Below are 20,341 nucleotides of genomic sequence, written 5' to 3' on the forward strand. Positions count from 1 at the left end.
TTCAATTAATTCTAATCCTTCACACAGCTTGTCAACTAGGGTTACTAGATCTGGACAAAATGTTCACACGCCAGTTAGATTTAGTGATTTTGTTGTAGAGGGTAAACACAAATATGGAATTGAGCGATCAATTAACTATTCAGCTCTTAATAATGATACTCTTTGTTTTATTTCAAGTCTTAATAAAACTATTGAGCCAAAAATTATAGTGAAGCAGCTTTAGATCCAAATTGGATTAAAGCTATGAATGAGGAGATGGAAGCCCTCTATAGAAATAATACCTAGGAAATTACTAACCTTCCTAAAGGAAGAAAAGCCATAGGTTGTCGTTGGATTTATAAAATCAAATATAAATCCAATGGTGATATAGAAAGGTATAAAGCCAGACTTGTGGCTAAAGGTTATAACCAAAAGGAAGGTATTGATTATAAGGAGACCTTTACTCCCTAAGCCCACAACCAAACAAGGAACAGGAAATGAGGCGGAAGTCACACATCCCATTTTTTGTTAGATCTTCATTGTATATAACCCTGACGTATTCATTTGGTACTCACGGAGTTAACTGTAATAGTTCCTTTATATTTGATGAAAACATTCTTTAAGAAAACCCTTATTTATTGTAGTAAAAATGGTAACCATAATAGTTCCTTCTATAATCAATTAGTTTATACAAGCTATATATAATCTAATATCGAACGGATAGTTAATTGTGTGAATCTGCCCTAAGTCCACAACCAAACAAGGAACAAGAAGTAAGGCGGAAAACACACATCCAACTGCCTATCGGATATTAATTATATATAACCCCGATGTACAAACTAAAGTATTATAGAATGAACCACTAACGATCCTTTAAGTTGTACTGGTTTAATAAAATGGATTAAACCCTTGTTTCCTTTAGTAAAATGGTAACCACAATAGTTCCTTCAATAATCACTTAGTTTATACAAGCTATATATAATCTAATATCGAATGGATAGTTAACTGTGTGAAACTACCCTAAGCCCACAACCAAACAAGGAACAGGAAGTAAGGCGGAAAACACACATCCAACTGCCTATCGGATATTAATTATATATAACCCCGATGTATAAACTAAGGTATTATTGAATTAACCACCAAAGGTCCTTTTTCTGATAAGTTTCTAGTTTAGCCTACTAAATGTTCTAACTGAACAGTATGTTTTTGTACTAGAAAACGATGTACTAAACTTGTATGCTATGACCTGACCTATACCTGGTACTCCTTATGATTACTTGGGGTATACGGAATATATATATATATATATATATATATATATATATATATATATATATATATATAACTAAGATCGGATAGATAGTAGACTAGGTGCATCTTCTCTAAGCCCACAACCAAACAAGGAACAGGAAATGAAGCGGAAAGCACACACTCTACTGTCTGCCGGACCCGATTAATATATATCCTGATGTATGCACTAAGGAATCATAAAGTTAGCATTATAGGCCCCCTTTTCTAAGTGAATGTATTACGACTCGACTGTACTGTTGTCTTTTGTAATAATGAAAGTATACAGTAGTATTTTAAAGTGGCTACTGAAGTATTGACTACCTTAAAACCAATTCGTATTATTAAGGTCAAAAATGTGATGTGGTCGCACCCATACTAATAACGCTCTCCCTCCAGGAGATTTTGGTTACGAAACGCGACTTAACAAACACATTGCTAAGCCGTGAAGTAGTCTCACATTTAATGTTATAGTATTCTTGTATTAGTGTTGTATGTTCTCTTTGTATAGTGTATAGTATGTTCCTCCCTGTTTCTCTTTATAGTATGTTCCTCCCTGTTTGTCTTTATAGTATGTACTGAACCCCTAAACTATACATATTATAGTTTACTAGTATGATTACTTGAACTGATACTGACTTCGAATAAAAGACTCATTTATCTACTGAGTTATGATTGTACTTTAAAAACGGTGTTTTATGAACAATAAAGTAACATAACATAAAAAGAGTTTTTGAAATGGTTTTGATCACTTATAAAGCATAAGAAATCCTTTGAATATGATAGTTATCACAAATAACATTTACACAATTATCATTGTGTTCAACTTGTATTCCCCCCCCCTAAAAGCATTTAAAATATTTAAAAGATTGATTATAGGGGTATGAACTCACCTTATGTGGGTGATTCAATCGAATATGCGCGTAAGGATGAGAAGTTCCACGAATGAATTCCTGAGACACAAACGAGTCCTAAATGACATATAATGGCATATATAGGCATGAAATTAGTGTTTTACACAACTAACATGCAAGGAAACACCCTTAGGGACTAGGAAACACTTGAACTAAGTGTTATAATCACATGTGATTGACTAAAGGGAGTGTACGGCCACCCTAGAGTGTGTACGGCCAATGTGTGTACGGCCCTTGGAGTGTACGGCCACATGGGTGTACGGCCATGGAGTGTACGGTCGTACACTCATGGAAGACATGCACAAAGAAGGTGTGCGATCCTTGGGGAAGCTAGTGTGGCAATTGCACAACAAGTGGATGAACAAAGCACTCATTTTTGGAAGGATTTGAGGTGTATACGGCCACACCAAGTGTGTATGGTCGTACACCCTTGAAGATCTTGAGTTTGGTGTTGTTTTAAGGCTATGAATCAGGTGTTTAACATGTCTAACTAGATGATAGAAGGAATACTCACACTTTTGAGGGTCTTTAGGGGGTTCACGGCCCAAGAACAAGTGTGTGTTCTTGGTGAAATGGATGAAGATTTGAAGATCTATCATAAAGAGATGTTTTCATGGATGAATCATGAGATGATACATAACTAGGGAAGATATCAAGAAGGATAGAAGAATCACTTACGATTTTGGAGGATTAGGATGAAGAACCTTGATGATACTTGAGAGAGAATCGATTTTCTAGACTTGGAGGTGTAAAAAGTGAGAAGAAATGAAGGAATGACATATATATGGCCTTAGGTGTACGGCCACCTTGGGTGTACGGCCGTACACCCATGTGTACGGCCGTACACCCATGTGTACGGCCGTACACTCCTCTTGAAGAAGTGTATGGCTAGAAAGCAACTTGAAGAACCTAGTTAACTCATCCCTACACCCAAAACTTGAATGTACTAGGCTTAGAACACTCAAACAGGCTCTGAACAATGCTAAAAGATAGCAGAAACGAGTCTGACTCTCGATTGATTGGCTGGACAAGACATAAATTTTTGGGTTGTCACACTTGCTTGTAAGCTTGTTAAAACTCCTCCTGAATCTAATTTGATCATTAAAAGAGAGTGTGATTTGGATAAATCATATTATTTGGTTAATATAACTGAGTATTAGAAACTTATTGGTAAATTGATTTATCTAACGATCACACGACCTGATATTTCTTATGATGTCCGGTTATTAAGTCAATATATGCATAAGCCCTATAAATCTCATGTTAATATTGCTTTCAGGATGTTGAGGTATTTGAAAAACAATCCAGGTATGGGTGTTCATTTGACCAAATCTAGTTCTTTAAATTTGATTGTGTTTGTTGATGTTGACTGTGCTAAATGTTTGTTTAGTCGTAGGTCTGTTACTAGTTATCTTGTTTACTTAGGTGGGTCTATTGTATCTTGGAAGAGCAAGAAACAAAATATTGTTTCTCGCTCCTCCATAGAGTCTGAATACAGAGATTTAGGTAGTATTACATGTGAAGTAATTTGGATTTTAAAATTGCTTCATGATTTGGGTATAAAGCCTAATTTACCAGTTGATATTTTTTGTGATAATGAGTCTGCAATCAAATTGGCTTTAAATCCTATATTTCATGAAAAAACAAAACACTTTGAAGTTGATCTTCATTTTGTTAGGGAAAAGAGTGAGAACGGAATTTTAAAAGTAAATAAATTTGTGTCTTCAAACCAAAATGCATATATTTTAACCAAAGCTCTTGGAAGTAATCAACATGAATATATTGTAAATCGTCTTAATATGGTTGATGTTTTTAAAGGGAATTAACTGCTTATATGTTCTCTCAAATTAATGTTTAGTTTGAGGGGGCGTCTTAAAAGGTTAATATTTTTTCATAATCAAACTTAAACATTAATTTATAGATTATTGGTAAGTTGTGTATATATGTATATTTGTGGGGGTGTGTTGTGAATCTTTTACGCAGGGATTCGGGTTTGTACGCGGACTTCGGGTCATATCCGTGGACCTTTCTACCCGATGTACTTAAGTGTGTAGCTGGATAATTGTGTCATTCAGAATATATTTTTCCTTCATAAAATTCTCTTACTCCTCTCATCTATAGATTAGGGTTTCCTATCTAAGGTTTGTTCGTATATCGTATTCTATGTACAGATTTCTGGTTGATTTGTAATATGAGTGTGAGTGTGATGTGTAGTGAGGTTTCAGGTGTAATCTGCTGATGTAAACCATCTGTTTCATAGTGAATGAAATGATGATGTTGGGAAGTTCTTGAGTTGTTTACATTTTTTAGATTAACGATTTGCGATTTTTGGAACTACTGAAACTGGAGATTAATGTTGCAGGTCTATTTCTTATGACATGGAGATGGATTTCTGGGATGGTGTTTATTTCTAGTGTTCGATTACGATTGCCGATTTTGGGTAAGTGCTAGACAAGGTCATTACTAGATTTAGGGGTGAGATTAGGTGATGTGGGTTGTAGAGAGATGAATACCACAGATTCCATGTGATGTGGGCTGTAGAGATATGAACACAATGGATTCCATGAACTCCATTAGGTGAACCTGTTGATGTCGATCTCCATCTGATTTCTTTGTTTGTGCATGATTGTTCTCTGTTTCACGTCCCGCAACATAAGTCTCCAGATTTTGTTGGTGGTGGTGAATGGTGATCGTGGTGGTGGCAGGTGGGTTAGAAGAAAAGTTGAATGATGGCGAATGTGGTTCCCAAATGAATAAAGATAAACCGATGTGGATTAATATGTCTCCCAAAAAATAAAGACAAACTAATAATTAATTCCACATAAACACTATTACCGGGAAACTTGTAAAATTCGAGCAAAATTGTTTAATTAACAGATCATTAAGGAGTTTGATAACCTATTGCACAAAAAAACAACTTTAGTGACCAAATCGAACAAATAACAAAAGTTTATTTTGCTACACTGACATTTTCCCTTTACAATGGAGTTACCGTAAAATTAATGATCATTTGATATTTAAAATACGATCATTTTATAAAAAATGGCCCACAGATACGATCAACTTCGAGTTATTTTCATAACTTTATGTATTAAAAATAATATTAAATTCTACAAATATTAAATTAACCAATAAATATATGCATATCAACATAATCGAATAAAAACTACCAACATGATTTGACGTCATTGTTGAGATGTTCTCAGCATTAGGGGTGACCATTTAAACCTCTGGACCATACCTGACTGGTTTTTTGGACCTCCGAGCCAATTCTCGGTTCTAGGATTTGAGTCAAACCGGTCTGGTCCGGCTTATTTTTAAAAAAAAAACTGTATTCTGTGAAATTTTTTAAACAAACATATCTCATTCGTTTTAAATCGGATTGACATGCGGTTTTTTTCCAACGTATAATTTAGAGTTTATAGATAATTTTAGACTATAATTTTCTTGTTTTTTGTGTTATATTTGATGAGTTACAATTCTTAAAAGATGAGATATCAAAGATGCAATATTTCAGCTTTTCAGCAAGAAATTTAAACTTTTGTATTTTGTGAAATTCTTTGAACAAGCATATTTCATTCGTTTTAAGTCGGATTGACATGCGGTTTTTTCTAACGTTTAATTTAGAGTTTGTAGATGATTTTAGACTATAATTTTGTTGTTTTTGGTGTTAGGTCCAATGAATTACAATCCTTCAAAGATGAGATATTCAACTTTTCAGCAAGAAATTTAAGCTTTTGTATTATGTGAAAATATTTAAACAAACATATCTCATTTGTTTTAAGTCGGATTGACATGTGGTTTTTTCCAACTTGTAATTTAGAGTTTTTAGATGATTTTAGACTATAATTTTGTTGTTTTGGTGTTATATTCAATAAATTACAATTCTTCAAAGATAAGATATAAAAGCAGAAATATTTCACATTTTCAGCAAGAAATTTAAGCTTTTGTATTCTGTGAAATTCTTTAAACAAGTATATTTCATTTGTTTTAAATCAGATTGACATGCGATTTTTTCCAACATGTAAATTACACTTTTTAGATGAGTTTAGACTATATTTTTTTTAGTATTATATTCAATGAGTTACAATCCTTCAAAAAAATAGTATAAAATATAAAAAATCAAAACTTAACCGGTCCAAAGGGCACAAGAAACGAAAATGTATTCATTTTTATGAGTTGTACCATATCAAACCCAAAAAAGTATTCATTTTTATGAGTTATGACGTATCAAACCCAACAACATAATCGTTTTAACGAGTTGTATCAAACCTAAAAACGTGTTTTAACAAGTGGTACCGTATGCATGTAAAGTTGTATCGGTCCAAACGTGTCCAAGAACTAGAAAACCCGGACCTAGACCTGGACCTGATAAGTCTCATCAGGTATTGTCCACAGTCCACAATATTCTTCGAAACTGGTCCAGTCCAAGATTCGGTCCGGTCCGATCCAAATGCTCACCACTACTCAACACCCATCACCACACCCACCACCCCTTGGCCTCAACATAGGGTGTTTGACAATCTCTTTCGGAAAATCCTTGCATATGAGAGAGAAAGTAAAAATTCATAATTGTTCATATTTTTATTTTTAATAATGGGTAAATAGCATAAAAAACACTCCGTTTACACCAAAATTCTAATTTGACACCGTGTTTTTTTGTCTCAAATTTGACACTGTGTTTTCCAATTTGTTACAATTCTGACCACTTGACCGGTTAACCAGGTTACATGCTGACGTGGCATGATGACGTGTCAGTTTTGATGATGTGGCATGCTGACATGATATGCTGACGTGTCAAAATTGAATTTTTTTCCACAAAAAACACTAAGTTTTCATTTTTTTTTTCAATTTTGACACTAAGTTTAATTTTTTCTTTCAATTTTGACACTACGTTTTTTTGTTCCAAATCAAACATCATTTATCAATTTTTGTTCAATTTTGACCATTTTCCATTTCAATTAAAAACCATAGTTTTGTATAAATACAAGGTTTTTTTTTTTTTTTTTTTTTTTACATTCAAACCATAATTTTATGTATAAATATGTATTAGTTATATAAAAACCGTATTTTATATTAAATACACAACTTTAAAATGAGTTTGTAGGTTTGGAGGCGTGTAGTCGATTAAAACTCGGATGTCAAGTTTGCAACCCCTGAAATTTTCACATCTTATTAGAAGCTTATGGTTAGTTTGATTCTCATGATATAACTAATGCATATTTATACATTATACTTTGAATGTAAAAAAAAAAAAAAAAAAAAAAAAAAACACCTTGTATTTAAATAAAAATGTGGTTTTTAAACAAAAAAAATATATTTATACGGTTTAAAATGTAATAAAAAAATATATTTATACGGTTTCAAATGGAAAATGGTCAAAATTGAACAAAATTGGAAAAAATGATGTTCGATTTGGAACAAAAAAACATAGTGTCAAAATTGAAAGAAAAAATTAAACTTAGTGTCAAAATCGAAAAAAGTGAAAACTTAGTGTTTTTTGTGGAAAAAAAATCAATTTTGACACGTCAGCATATCATGTCAACATGCCACATCATCAAAACTGACACGTTATCATGCCACGTCAGCATGTAACCTGGTTAACCGGTCAAGTGGTCAGAATTGTAACAAATTGGAAAACACAGTGTCAAATTTGAGACAAAAAAAAAACACGATGTCAAATTAGAATTTTGGTGTAAACGGAGTGTTTTTTATGCTATTCTTTGATAATTTAAAAAAACTAAATTAAATGGTAAGAAGTTAATGTGGTGTGATAAAAATAAAGTAGTTCATCTACTCTCTTTTAACATTATAAAATATTTATTATAGGTTACAATGGTGTCATTCAAACAAAATTTGATTATTAATTACTTATTATTCAAACAAATTTTGATTGTTGATGATTATTGGATGTTTTTTCCAATGACTCATTATAGCACATGACCTTTTGGATTTTTGACCAAAAAATAAAGCCATTTGAATACTTATGGAAACGTGTGGCTCACATCACGTAGGTTTATGGCTATCAATTTTTAAAATAGACTATTATCTACACCCATAAGGTTTGTAAGCACACTCATGGACATATGTAAATCACCTTTTCTAGAAAAAATCTCTTTGGAATAATGATGCAAGTGCGTGACACTGTGTCACGAATACCTTTATCGATTTTCAAGGATAATTGAATCTAAGTTTCTTAACTTTAAACTCCTTAAAAAATTAGAAAAAAAAGTTGTCACATGATTTAAGCAACTAATAACTCAACTAAAGGAACAACACTTAAACTTACTCCACTAAAGAATTAAATGGACCAAGTAATCATACATTGAACCAAAAGTTTTGTCATGATTCGGGATTTGACATCTTTTTTCATATTTGTTTGTTTATTTTTGCAATATCCTAATTTTTTATACAATTGGTTTTGCACAGCATAAAACTTACACAAACATTGTCGCTCTTAGCTATGCAATTTCTATGATAATCGTGCATGTTTTGGCATAAATCTAGCATTATATTGCATCAATTTGTTTGCATTTGTATTGTAGCAACTGAGGTCATCTTACTACTATTATAATAGTTCTACTATATTGTCAAAATCATGGACCCATCGTTCTATTTCATATGCCTAAAGTTTATTTTACGGCTCAAACTTATAGTGCATTTCACTAATGCATTACAGCATTAGTAAACGCCATAGAATTGATCTTGAATTTGGTTCGAGTCAAAATGTTATTTTCAATAAGTTATTAGTAGGAGACCGAGTTACTCAACTCTTCGATTAGCGTTCACTGATCTTGGATTGCCAGTAGGGAAAATATGGAACGTGTTGATGCTTGGAAGGTAAGCATTGAGAAATTTACTTCCTAACTTTCTAAGTGGAAGGACACAATGTTAAAGATCATCACTAGCCCAATACAACCAATATTATTATCTAGAAGAAGTTAGTTTGTTCTAGAATTTCCTGGAAGATTCTAGAACATTATGGAAGACTATGGAAGACTCCAGAATACACCGGAAGAGTCTAGAATACTCTAGAACGACATAGACGACCTTAGAAAGTTATGGAACATTTTAGAAGACATTGGAGAACACTTAGTTCTCCTCCGCTTAGGGTTCACTTTATCATTGGTTGACGTCTTCCCCGTCGAAGTCTAAAACCGGCTCCACCAGGTACACTCTAAACATGACTCTTGGTATGCAAAATGGCATATGATGATCCTTCGAATTAAACCACCCAGTTCTCCCTTACTTAGGGATGAACTCACACATGTTGCAACATCAATCAAACTACGCATCCACCATGTCCTTGATGTCCCTCTCCATTGGCATAGAATACTGAATAACAAATCCTAAGGCTATGCAAGCCTACTCGCACAACTTCCCAAACATGGTCATACTATAAATTATACAAATCCAGTTGTACATACCCAATATTATGTAACTAGGATATGGTAATAAAATTTTATAGCATGAAGGATACATACCTGCAAGGTCTTGAGGTCTTGACTCCGCCTACTGCAAAAAACCGTAGGTGATGGGGTCTAAGTCACCCCAACCACTAAATGTGTGCAATTTTCCCTAATGTGACTAGGAATCTAACAACGATGACATAATTCTACCTCTAGGGTGCAATGAACATGTCCCTTCCGTATACACCTGTCGCGTTTAAACATGTAGCGCACAGGCGCGTGGGTTCCTCCACGCTTAACGTAAATTTCATGGTCCTTCCGGCCTCCAGTACTTGGCACGACAACATCAATTTTTCCTAGATGTTGTTAGCAGAGTCGGGACATGTGTCTACTTCCATTTTCCCAATTGTATCTCTAAACCAAGCTCTCGCTCCTGAGTCACCACGTCAATCCTATCATCCATATGAACAGTTGCAATCTAATCCTCTAACTCGGTGACCAACCTGTCAGTGATATGCCCAATAATGTCAGGCAATCCCTCTAGTAAGGTCTGTGAGACCTTAGCAGCAATCCAGTCACGGGATCAATCCCTCTAAACACAAGATGCAAGCCCTACCTTCGACCACTCAAGGCAGAAACTCATTCGCTGAGCATTATCTATGTTTAAAATCCATTATCCACTAACAATTGGGTCCTTCTTCCCAAAGAACTCCGGGGCTCTGCAAACCTTGAACTCCTGAAAAGAGATTGTCCTTGCCCCGATCTGACCAGCCGCAATCTCTACACGAAAATCCCCAAGTCGATCACCCAGTAACTCCATGATCCCCTCCTTAATGGTACCAAACATCACAAGAGTCATATCCATAATACCACGAGTGATCTCAGACATAACGAACTCGCAGATCCTCTCATCAATTGTCTTAGCACCAACGCCTGAACCTAAACCTAAACCAGAACCTCCTCCTCGGGTGCTCATCACCATACTGAAAAGCAACCATACAAACGGTCAAAACATACCCGAAGAATTCCTCATTCTACATGCTTCCTAGAATCCTCATGACTTTCCTTGATTCGATTATGGATCCTATGTTTTCAGTAGTATGAGCCCAATACTACCTTCCATACCTATCCATACTTTCCTCAAGAATCATCCTGAATCCTCTAAGTCACCTCCTTATAATGATACTCCCTAAACCCACTAAACAACGCACCATTCATACTAAAGCGCTTCCTAAGCTCTCCTAGGATCCCCACTTCACCCTACCATCTGTTGTTGAAAAACTCCTACTAATTTTATCTAAATACTTCATGAATACAATTACATGCACCAAAACTTAAATAACCTTTCGACTAAAAACTCATCCCTACAACGGCTGAACTCAAACGAGAGCTACGCAATAAGGCCAAATCAATCATTCTAAAATTATTTAACCTTTGCAGCATGTAACTCAACGTATTTAGTTAATAGTTAACTCACATCAATACGAGCCCTACAAAGCACAAAGCAATCAACGTTCGAGCGGTAAAACTCTATAGGCCACAAAACATCAAAATGCATCCTTCCCAATAGCCATATCTCCTAATAGGCATTTTAGCATGCAACTCTGAACATATCATTATGCTAACTTCTATCATGTAAAACATTATGTACACATATAATATATCAACATGTATGGGTTTCTGAGAATCGCTTACTTGAGCTCGGCTGATTGCACGCATCTAACCCCTTTCTTTGTAAAAATCCTTTTTAGAAAATTTCTTTTCTTTTTAAAAAGATTATCAATTCCTCAATTTGAGTCCAGACACACCCGACAGTGTGCCCGAATTTCTCAAACCAAGGATCTGATACAAACTTGTAATATCCCAAAAATACCAACAAAATTTTCTATTTTTAAACCATCATATCCATACAACCATTTGTTCCAAAACCAGTCATAGTAAAATGTATCTTTTAAACATAAGAGTAAAACAATAATAATTAGTGCAAAAAAGCCATCTGGGGATGTTGTGCAGTCAAGCCGTGTCATTCCCTTTGGAACTGGAAGTAGCTAAAAATGTTTAAACCACAAAACCATAATCACAAATCTTAGTGAGATCCCCAAAATACCACATACCACACATACATTTTCCATGGGCTACCCCTATGATTTTTCCCTAAAATGCCATAGGCTACCCTGGTGGTCTTACATCAAAGCGTCATGGGTTACCACCATGGTCTTTGTAACACCGTAAATTTTCAAACAATATTTTCATTTAAAATCACATAATTCTCATAACACATTTCACAAAAATCTCATTTATTTAATTTACAAATCGCAACTCCATAATTGTTTGATTAAAATCCAGGATCCTCAAAACATAACTCTTTCACTGGTGTGTACAATCAAACCAGTGCCTTCCCGCGATCCTGAGAAAAACCTGAAACACATAAAACATAACACGGTAAGCACGAAGCTTAGTGAGTTCCCCAAAATACCACACATATCTCAATAGCCTCTCATGGCTATACCCAGATAAGACCCTCCGGTCAATATGTCTCAGTGGGACCCTCCGGTCCCATAACTCGGGTGCACCCTTCGGTCCTAACTCAAGAAGCTCATAATAATAATACTCAACATAAATCACAAAGATATAATGCAGAATCTCACAATACACAGACCAGCCCATCAATTAGGAACTAAGTCCAAACTCTCACTTATTAGGTCTAAAGGTAGCCCACTAACCAGCCCATTAATAAACTAAAACCCATCGGGCCCACCAAGGCCCAATAATAAATGGGCCCTCCTGAGGCCCAACTCTCAAATCTAATGGCAAGACCAACCCAAGGGCCCAAAGCATATATATATATATATATATATATATATATATATATATATATATATATATATATATATATATATATATATATATTCCTCTGGTCCAAAACTCTAGTGCAAGAAGCCCAAACACCAGGCCCAACACTCAAGGCCCAAAAAGAGACTTAGCCCGAAAGTCCACAGTGAGGTTACGCATGGGCTTACCTCCCTTGGTACGCTCAGCGTACTCACGAATCCAGATTGGCCATCGGGGACCCTTGGTCAGTACGCGGGGCGTACTGGAATTACGCTCAGTGTACTTCCCAGATTCATTCTTTCTACTCATTTGGTCTTAATCCGTTAAGACCTTGACTTATATCACAGATCTGGACTCCCTAATAGCTCTTACTCCATAAAGTCAATGAATTTAAGCCTTGGCATGGCTGATAATGTCACAAACACACAAAACTCTCACTCTTCTATCAAAAAATGCTCATATCTCATGCATGGCTTGATTCCAACGTCCAAGTCATGATTTTTATGACATTACACCACTAAATACACTCAAAGGGGTTGATCAAAGTCTCTAGAGCACAATATCTCATAAAGTCTCCAACTTTTGGGACAAAACCCTAAAATACTCTACTAAGATGCACAAATCAAAAGAGTGAGAAAGTTTGAAGCTTTATACCTCTATATGAAGCTCCCAACATAGATATGCTCAGATCCAAGGGCCTGGATTCTCACTCCTTCTTCTCCAAAGCTTCTTCTTCACTCCAAGAACACACAAAAACACTCAAAGGCTCTCAAATGCACTCACAAGCTCCATGAACGAAGGTTTAGGGTTTAATAGGGTTTGAAATCTGAGGATGGTGTCCAGGAATGAGGCCATCTCATTCTTTATATAGGGACACACCCAAAATTAGGGTATTCACTCTGTGCCTAGTACGACCAACGTACCCTCTGGTACGCCCAACGTACTAGGTGGCTCCGCTTAAAAATCACGCACATGAGTACGCCAAGCGTACACACATGTACGCCCAGCGTACTCAGCTGTCACCTTTCTCAAATAAGGGATTAATCCTGCCAAAACTTCAAACTTCCATTGCGAGCGCTTATCATCTGCAGACGGATAGTCGGAGTGAGCAGACTATTTTGACGCTCGAGGATATTTTTCGAGCGTGTGTGATTGATTTCGATAGGAGTTGGGACTCCTTCCTTCCCTTAGCTGAGTTTTCTTACAACAACATCTATCACTCCAACATTGGTGCGTCACCATTCGAGCTCCTCTATCGGAGGAAGTGTCGTACCCTAGTATGTTGGGGGAGAGGTCGGTCATAGGGTTATGGGAAGGAATGAGGTAGTCCTTCAGACGACAAAATTTATTCAGCTAATCAGGCAGAGATTGTAGACAGCTCAAAGTCGGCAGAAAATTTATGCTGACAGGAGCCAATCAGAGTTGGAGTTTCAGGTTGGCGACATAGTATTACTGAAGGTATCACCCTGGAAGGGTGTAATATGGTTCAAGAAGAGGGGAAAGTTGAGTCCCCACTACATTGGTCCGTTTTGGGTGATTTCTAGGATTGGCAAGGTAGCTTACAGGTTGGATTTGTCTGAGGAGCTTAGTCAGATTCATAACGCCTTCTATGTTTCTGCTTCGAAAGTGTGTGGCTGGTGAATCAGCGGTTGTTCCTTTAGACAATGTTCAGGTTGATGATCGCCTGAATTACATTGAGTGACCAGTGGCGATTTTGGATTGGAAGACGAAGGCCTTGCACAATAATGTGGTGTCCTTGGTGATACGTACAATTAGCTACACCTAATTTTAATATTTATAACCTAACTACCTTACTAACTAAATTGCACCTAGGCAGTGTACCTAGTCAAAATTATAGAATAGTTGGGTAAGTCGGGTGTCGATCACAGGGAATGGTTTTGACTTATTAATTTATCTACTACTAAATTAACCTAATTACTAACAAAGGAAGGGTTTTTATCTGATTTTGCAAGATCAGACGAACTTAACTCAAATTCAATCAATTACTAAAAACACTCTTGTTTAGTTCGAATCCACTTCTTCTTTATAGTTAGTTAACAATTATGGATTATCAAGTTGGTTATTATGGTATTAGTAATTTAAGTCTAAATTTACCAATATTAAACTAATTCATGTACAACTATGTATGGTCACACACAATCAAACACAGAATAAGTTGTAGATTATGAATTTACTATGTAAGATTAGGCAAACACAATTATGGCCATAATTTATGTTCTCTAGCACAGCTAAATTTATTCACTTCAATTACTATCTAAGATTTTGGTCCATCATAGCTCTAGCAATTTAATGTTCACTAAATCACTAGGTTTCAAGTTCATGTAATTTAATAATCACTAGCTACACAGAACATGGATTTAAGCAACTAAAGAAACAAATATTAACATGTTAGGTAGTACAAATCAAGCACAAGCAAATTACCAACTAAGCAAATCCATTATCAATAAGCTAAACCATAAGTCAGAAGCTTCATCTAGCTAAACAAAAGCAGCTAGATTCAGCTGCTCATAGCAACTAGCAAACTAAAATAAAACATAAAAGAAGTCATCATGGATGTACCAAACAAATAAACTATTGATGTACTTTTCTCTCCTTAGGTGATAAAAACCTTTTCCAGAACTTCTTCTCCTCTTAAAATCGTCTCTAGGTCTGCCTTCTATCAGCCAACCGTCTCTAAAATCGTAATGGCCAAGAGTTTATATACTTTTCCCGAAAGTCGTGATTCACGTCGTGACAGGAAGCTTCACATCGTGAATTGAGAGTTATCCGTATCGGGCAAGGATTCTTGCTTCGCGTGTACTTATCTTCTGGAATATTCATGCCACGTCGTGTGCTTATGGTTCACGTTGTGGCACTGGTTAAATCCGTGAATTTCTTCAACTTTTGTACTCCAAGTCTCCAATGTTCCAAGTATTGTCAATTATGGTCTCTTTCTTCGAAAATGCTCTATTTTGACTGCAAATAACAATTTATCCTTATAAGTACCATAATTCCATGCAAATAACCAAAATATCAATAAATATGTAAATAAATATTGCCTAAAAATATGTATAAATATGGCAATATCAAAATACCCCACACTTATGCTTTGCTTGCCCTCAAGCAAATTTGATTATTTTTAAATTAAACCTTTATCACCAATATCACATAGAACGATCCAACTCAAACTCAGCCATTATGCCAAGACCTCAACGCGTGCATTTGTGTCTAAAATTTTTCCTAAGTAACCCCCTTCAATTCTAAATACTCACAATCCTCATAAACACGTGTCCACTTCTTTTGAACAATGCTCATTTTATTCATCCCTCCGAATCCATCCGCAGAAAACTTTCTAACCTCAAGGTATTTTTGTAAAGCCACCCAAGCATACATAAACTAGAGAATTACAACTTTAAGATACCACAATGGAGCTCTCGAATTCTTCTTTCTTTGACATTTGATCTTTAATTTGTACTTTGAATTCATCACCTTTTTGTGTGATTTTTGGTATCTTCAACTTTTGATTTTTCTTCAGAATTTTTTATCTTTGATCTTCAAACTTTGATACTTCTATATCTCCAAAAATTCTCCAACTTTTTAACTTTTTGGTAATTTCTCTCTCTTTTATTTTTTATAAATATCTCACTTTTTTCCACTCAAAACCTACATGCTTAAGCAGGGACGCTTAACTTCAACCTTTATTGGTTAAGGTATTAGTTTTCCTGGATACATTTCAAGTACAGGGTGCTAAACATATTGCATCCTTCAAACTAAGCGGGTTTGTGTTTTTGTCCCATGATTTCACTATAATAAAGGAGGCCACAAATGCACTATAACGTATATTGGTTCAACTAAACATTTGAGCCCTCATCGGATCATCCCACACAACACTAGCAACTTAATTTTTAGATTATCATTACTAGAATTTTTATTTTAGACTATTATTTCAAATCTATATCCAAATTTTTTAATTTTACTAAATTCTAGCAATTTACTTTTTCGGCCTCCTACCCCACACTTATTACATACAATGCCCTCATTGTATGCATAAACTAAATAAAAGCAATAAAAGGGAGAAAAAGGAACATAATCCCCTTGGATAGTGGTATGATCGAACTCCAATCGTGTGGATGAAATTGTGCATCTCGAATATGTACTTCTTCTAAATCGGAACTTGGACCTTGAACTCGCGAAATATGTGAATGAGCCAACAGGCAACTAATCGAAACTTTGATCTTCAATAAAAGTGGTGCAAATCTCCAAGGTGTAAATAATAATGTGGGAAAGCATACGCCGCATTGTACGGTAAAGAAAACGGGCCATAATTGTCTTCATAATGATCCCAAGAAGAACCATGGCAAGCCAAAAAGTAAAATGCATAAATGGATTTTAATTCTTTGAACAATTGGAAATCACGTCGTGGGTAGAATAGCCACGTCGTGGTTTCGCATAACAGCACGTACTGCATATATCCAGAATACCGGTTCATAACGTGAAGTGATAACCACGTCGTGAAAAATAAGCACTGAGAAAATAAAACTTCCCACGTCTTCATTCAACTTGGAATTTTAACTAATGTCTTAATTTGTTAAGACTCTTCTCATTCAGTATTCTAAAAACCCTTTCTAACTCCATCCTCTCTTTTTGACGCACCCCACACTTATTTCCAATTGTGGGTCTCGACTTGTGACTCTAGACTCTAACCCGACTCTTGGCTAGACGTAAACGCTTTTGACTCGACCTTCCTTACCGAGACTTCATTGCAAATCTGAAATAAACCAACCAAAGGACAAATAAAAAGTAACATAATAGTTTAACAAGTCTTACAAACCATAACAAGTTTAAAAACCAAACAAAAACTAATAAAAACTAAAAACCAAATAAAAACTAAAATAAAGAGATCAATCATCATCTTCACGTCCTTGAGCTCCACTCGGTCCTTCTCCATCTCCCCTCGGTATACAAAGCTCCTCCCATGTAGGTATGTACGGGAATTGCGGTGGCACGGAAGGTGGTCGAACCACACTCATGTGAGAAAACATGGTTTCAAGAAGCTGGGTGTTATATGTCATTCCACCGCGAAGATTATCCAAATAAGAACCAACCCGACTTTGAAACGGGTCGGTGGGTACTCCACCCTCATATTGTGGTGCTGCTTGACGTTCTCTCTCCACGTCTCCCCGAGCTCTAACATTTCGCCTTCTGGGCCTTGGTGGAGGTTGTTGCTCTGGTTGCTCCATTTGTTGCTCAACATCCTCCGGGGGTATCACATAACCGCCCCCAACATTCACCACCACCCTCATAATACCCAAAAAATGAATCGTCAAATCATTATCCGGAAAGCGAGTAAGATTCCGAATAAAATTAGGAGTCAGAATATTGTACGACCGGGCAATGTGACTAAATGTCCACCCGTAATCGGACTCTCGGGCCTAGAATTAGCCGCTTTCTTCCCCAAAAATCGAGCAAGCATGTAGGGAAGGTCGCAACAAACCCCAGGAGTAATAATACTCCACAAAAAGAACAAATTCTGAATGGACACCTTATCACCATGGTGCTTGTGGTTGATCGAAAAGGTGACAAGGCGATGAAGAAAACGATACACGGGATTCCGAATCTGTGATTCACTAGAATCACGAGGATCATAATAGTGATTTGAAATAGTCCTCCAAAATTAGACATCAAAAGTTCCAGGTGTAAAATCCCGAACACACCCAAGTAAAAAAGGCACAAAGAATGGAGATTGAGTCTCTACTTCCGTATATAGCCCCATACGCCAAGCAAACTCCCGAAGACTACATTCTCGATATACCCCACCTAACCGGAAAACAAGTGCCCGGTTATAATTAAAATCCACAGTCCGTTTTTCAAAGCTTACGGTAGAGAAAAACTCCACCGATAATTCCCGATAAACGGGTTCTTGAATTGCAAACAAATTCCTCCACCCATGGCATGTAAAAGAAAAATCAACCCCCTCGTACACCTTAGTCCAATAACGTTCCAATTCCACAACCATGCCCACACCTCGTAGCCATCCCCAATCCACAATGGGAGCTATTGCAAACTCGAGGTTATAAAGCCATCCCAAACGGTTTTCGTATGTGGTCAACAATGCTCGAGAAATGTTACGTGGAAAACGATACAACGGGTGAATGTTAGCCACATCAATCGGGTTATTCTCTTGCTGGACTGCCCTTCTAGGAGCCATGTTTCTGTAATGACCAAAAACAAGCAAAACAAAACAAAACACCCAAAATATTTAATTAAAAAAGAAAAAGGATACTGGTCGCCCAGGATTCACGACGTGAACTGGAGTTTCACGTCGTGAACCGCAGTCGAGACGTGACTCTAGATCGGCCATGTTACAGTCCAAATCCGACATGTATGATACTTGGGGTATGTTTATTCTACTAATCTAAGGCCATGCATCCCGAAAACATCAACTAATTCAACCAATTTGGGTTTTTGAATTTCTAAATAAACCCTAACTCTTAAAATGCATAAATTATAAGCAATAACAACAATTGAGGGATGAATCACTTACCAAATGAAGTTAAGAGACAAAAGATTCAAGAAATTTGGAAGAAAAATGGGGAAAATCGGTTGTGGGGCTTCTTCACTTCGTGCGACAAAGTAGAGTAAACAAATAGGGAGTGGGTCAAAGTGTTTATGTAACTGGTCCCCCCCCCCCCCCCCCGTGTTATTAATGGTCACGACGTGAAGGGCTCAATCACGTCGTGATTTGCTTGCTGGGCTTAATAAAAAAATCTGGTCCACTACAATCAAACTTATTGGGCTTCAAAACTGGGCTAAACTATGGAACCCCCATTTATCTTTCGAATTCACGACGTGAAGCTTATGATCACGACGTGATTTATGGTCTGGACCAAATATTAATTTAATAAATTATATTTGTTTATTTTAATTGTTTTCCTCTTAATTCCAAAGTAACCCACAGCTAATTTTTCCATTTAAAAGTTTTTGGATGACGAATTAAAACTTTCCCACAAATAAAAATTCCTAAAAAGAAAAGAAAAGAAAATGCAAACCAAACTTGGGTTGCCTCCCGAGAAGCGCTTCTTTTTTTATGGAGTCGTGAGCCGGACTCCGTGCCTCCTACGTTGAACTGTCAGAGGAGTCCACCACCTGCACCTTTTGTTCTTTCCATCGTCTCTTGTACGCTTGAACTCGCCTAATGTACGCCTTTTTCGAATTTTCCTTTTTAGCCTTTGTCTCGCCTATGTCAAGTTTCCTTTTGGTCCCTTTATTCTCCAAGTTCTCTTTATTCTTCAACTCCATAGGAATCTTTTCTTCCTTCACCATTGGACTTGTCTCCTTGGAAGTTACCTCGTCTTTGTCATCATCACTCAATATTTCATCACTTTCCTTACTTACCCAAGAAGTTGGATTCGTGTAGGCAATGACTTCAACTAAAAACGGGACGGATGCTCTTGGTTTTGTTTGTTTAACTTGTCGAATCGTTTTGATTTCTTCTTCCATGAGCTTCTCTAATTCTTCAAGTTCACTTTCTTCATCTATATTGAAAACCTCTTCTTGAACACCACTCCCCTTGAAACCATATTCTATTCCAAAAATTTCCTTCTCATCTCCAAATCTCAAGGTGAGCTTGGATTCACGTATATCAACCAAGGCTCCAGCAGTATTAAGTAGTGGGCGACCAAGAATAATCGAAACATCGGAGTCTTCGTTCATATCCAAAACCACAAAGTCTATTTGAAAAACGAATTTCCCAATTTTTACGAGAATATCTTCCACAATGCCCCGGGGTTGTGTCACTGAACGATTTGCCATGTGAATAGTCATTTTTGTAGCCTTCAACTTCTGAATATTCAACTTCTGATAAAATGAATAAGGCATCAAATTTATGCTAGCCCCAGAATCGGCTAAAGCATAAAACTT

This window comes from Lactuca virosa, chromosome 5 (genome assembly GCF_052849685.1).
Source record: "Lactuca virosa cultivar CGN04683 chromosome 5, Lactuca_virosa_CGN04683_v6, whole genome shotgun sequence".
Classification (NCBI taxonomy): Eukaryota; Viridiplantae; Streptophyta; class Magnoliopsida; order Asterales; family Asteraceae; genus Lactuca; species Lactuca virosa.